The following is a 2,863-nucleotide window of genomic DNA, read 5'->3' as shown; positions in this document are numbered from 1 at the left end:
CTTGCCCTGTTTCCCAGGCTGGAGTGTAGTAGCACAATCTCAGCTCACTGAAACCTCTGCCTACTAGGTTCAAGTGATTCTCCTGCCTCAGCGTCCCCAGTAGCTGGGACTACAGGTACGCACCACCACACCTGGCTAATTTTTGTATTTTTAGTAGAGATGGGGTTTCATCATGTTGGTCACGCTGGTTTTGAACTCCTGAGGTCAAGTGATTGCCTGCCTTGCCCTCCCAAAGTGTTGGGATTATTGCCACTGTACCCAGCTAATATCACACATGTTCTGAGATGAAAACCAGCATGGCTTTCTTGTCTGGGTTCCTGACTGCTCCTGAGCTTGAGTTCTAGTTTCTTCTCACATGGGGCTCATGAAGTAATCATCTGGTTCAATCTCTGCATTCTTCAAATTTTCCAAGATTTTTTCCAGTCTGTGCACTGATTTGGCTTCCTCAATCTTGTGCCCAGGTACAGTGAACTCCTCGAAATCCAGGTCCTTACAGGTTTCCGCGGAGCAGATCCTGACATCACTAGTTCTATCCAAACAAGGAAAAATACCTCAGTTCTGACAACTTCTCTAGTTCCTAGAGGCTCACTTGGAATCCAGTTAACTAGGATTGGAAGCCAATGGCTTCACTAGGTATAACAAAGGCCCCTAGTGGCATTAGTTCAGTAGAAACTGGGCTTCTACAGGCCAGGATCACCTCATAAACATGTGAGGGGACTGCCACCTTGTCCTCACCAATCACCTGGTACCTCTTTTCTTTCCATTGCTTCTAGTCTGAAGTAAGGTCAAAGGCCCAGATACTACCCAAAATCTTCAAACCTCTCTGTCAGTTCTCAACAGAACATTTCTATTTTGTTCCACCATCCAGAATTATTACAAAATCCCAAGGCACAACAGTAGAAAGGTAAAAGGTTTCAGCCTTTACTTGAACATTTGTTATTTCCAGCTGGAGCTGTGTGTCCTCATGACTACCAACTTCCCATAGAGTCCTGAAGGCCCTGAAGTTTGGGATCAGGCTTAAATATACAGTGTTTTCTGTCTGCATCACCTTGTCTCTGTTCCAGTTAAAGGGAATCCAAACTGTTCCAAGAGAGCATTTTCTGCAGATTCATCCAACTCCCTCACTGCCACCACTGCCTCAGCACCCTGACTCCAGAAGAACTGCAGGGCTGTGAGCCCACCTCCCATGGTGCCCACTATAGCTCTGGCCAGGCAGCCACTCAAAAAACGCCAGGCACCTTTGAGGTGGAAAGTAATACTCCTGGCAGTTATTTGAGCCAAAGTACCACATATTTGCTTTATTTATTTATTTATTGAGACAGAGTCTTGCTCTGTCACCCAGGCTGGAGTGCAGTGGCACTATCTCAGCTCACTGCAACCTCTGCCTCCCTGGTTCAAGCAATTCTCCTGTCTCAGCCTCCCAAATATCTGGGATTATAGGTGCCTACCACCATGCCTGGCCAATTTTTGTATTTTTAGTAGAGATGGGGTTTCACCATGTTGGTCAGGCTGGTTTCAAACTCCTGACCTCAGGTGATCTGCCAACTCGGCCACCCAAAGTGCTGGGATTACAGGTGTGAGCCACTATGCCCGGCCACATGTTTGCTTTAAGTGGAATGTCTGTTAAACACATGACTAGGCGTATTTCCACCTTTGAATGAGATGTCCAAGAGTCCCGTGGAAAAGGAACTGAACTCTCTTCATGACTGGACATATTTGATGGACAGGTGCGGGGACGGATGGAGGGAGGGACATGACCAAAGCCGGACAATGAGGGTGAAAGTCTTTAGGGGAATCCACCTAAGTGCAGAAGTCTGGAGAGTGGGCCAGACTACATCAACGTGAGTGTTGGGAATGGTGATTCCAAGTAAACAGTGAAGCTGTTCTGGAATCACCTACAGTAACTGGTAGAGATGAAAAAACTGAATAAATAGACCAAGAAACCCATGTGGGGTCCTCTTCTCTAAAAATCTGGCCATGAGAAGTGGGTTCTCAGCAATAACACCTGTAAAAATACAAAAATTAGCTGGATGTGGTGGTGCATGCCTATAATTCCAGCTTCTTGGGAGGTTGAGGCAGGAGAATGGCTTGAACCCCAAGGTGGAGGTTGCAGTATGCCGAAATCACACCACTGGATTCCAGCCTGGGCAATGAGAATAAAATTCCGTCTTGAAGAAAAAAATGCCTTTCCATATCTTCAAACCTGTTCTTGGAGCTGGCCACATGCCCTGTCCTAGCAACTCCTGGAAGTCCAGGATCAGCTGCCCAGGAAGCAGTTACCCAACAAAGCATGAGCTGTGTTTGCCTCTGCGCACCTCTGGATTTCAGGTGCCTCCTTGCCCTTCCAGAAGGAAATCCTGTCTCCCTGTAACAGGTAACCACTATTCTTAGTGTCTTGGTGTCCTTTCAGTATGTAAGTGGCATACAATCGATATTTGCCTGTTTTCTTTCTTTTTCTACACAAATAACAGTGACAACACATACTGTTTTGCACCTTTTTAATCTAACTACAAATCTTGGCAATCTTTTTACCATTTCATAAAGTGCCTTGCTTTTTATGGTTGAACAGTACTCTTTGCATAGATGTGCTATGATGCTTTATTCAAGTCCCTCTTGATGGACTCCTACAAATGAAAGGTTGTTACAAATCTGTGACTATCACAAACAATGCTATAGTGAACTATCTGGTACATATGCATTTTGTTTGTTTGTTTCTTTTTTTTTTTTTTTGAGATGGAGTCTCACTTTGTCACCCAGGCTGGAGTGCAGTGGCACGATCTCAGCTCACTGCAGCCTCTGCCTCCCAGGTTCAAGCAATTTTCCTGCCTCAGTCTCCCAAGTAGCTGGGATTATGGGCACATGC

General features: G+C 45.7%; 1 pseudogene; it reads right to left on the bottom strand.

Moving 5' to 3' along the window:
- Positions 1-243: 243 nt before the first annotated feature.
- LOC101047224 (nuclease EXOG, mitochondrial pseudogene) lies at positions 244-2,292 on the bottom strand (annotated as a pseudogene).
- Between the last annotated feature and the right edge of the window lie 571 nt (positions 2,293-2,863).

This window comes from Saimiri boliviensis, chromosome 13, assembly GCF_048565385.1.
Source record: "Saimiri boliviensis isolate mSaiBol1 chromosome 13, mSaiBol1.pri, whole genome shotgun sequence".
NCBI classification, from domain to species: Eukaryota; Metazoa; Chordata; class Mammalia; order Primates; family Cebidae; genus Saimiri; species Saimiri boliviensis.
Note: the sequence above shows the minus strand (reverse complement) of the source record. Positions and strands in the feature narration are given on the sequence as shown.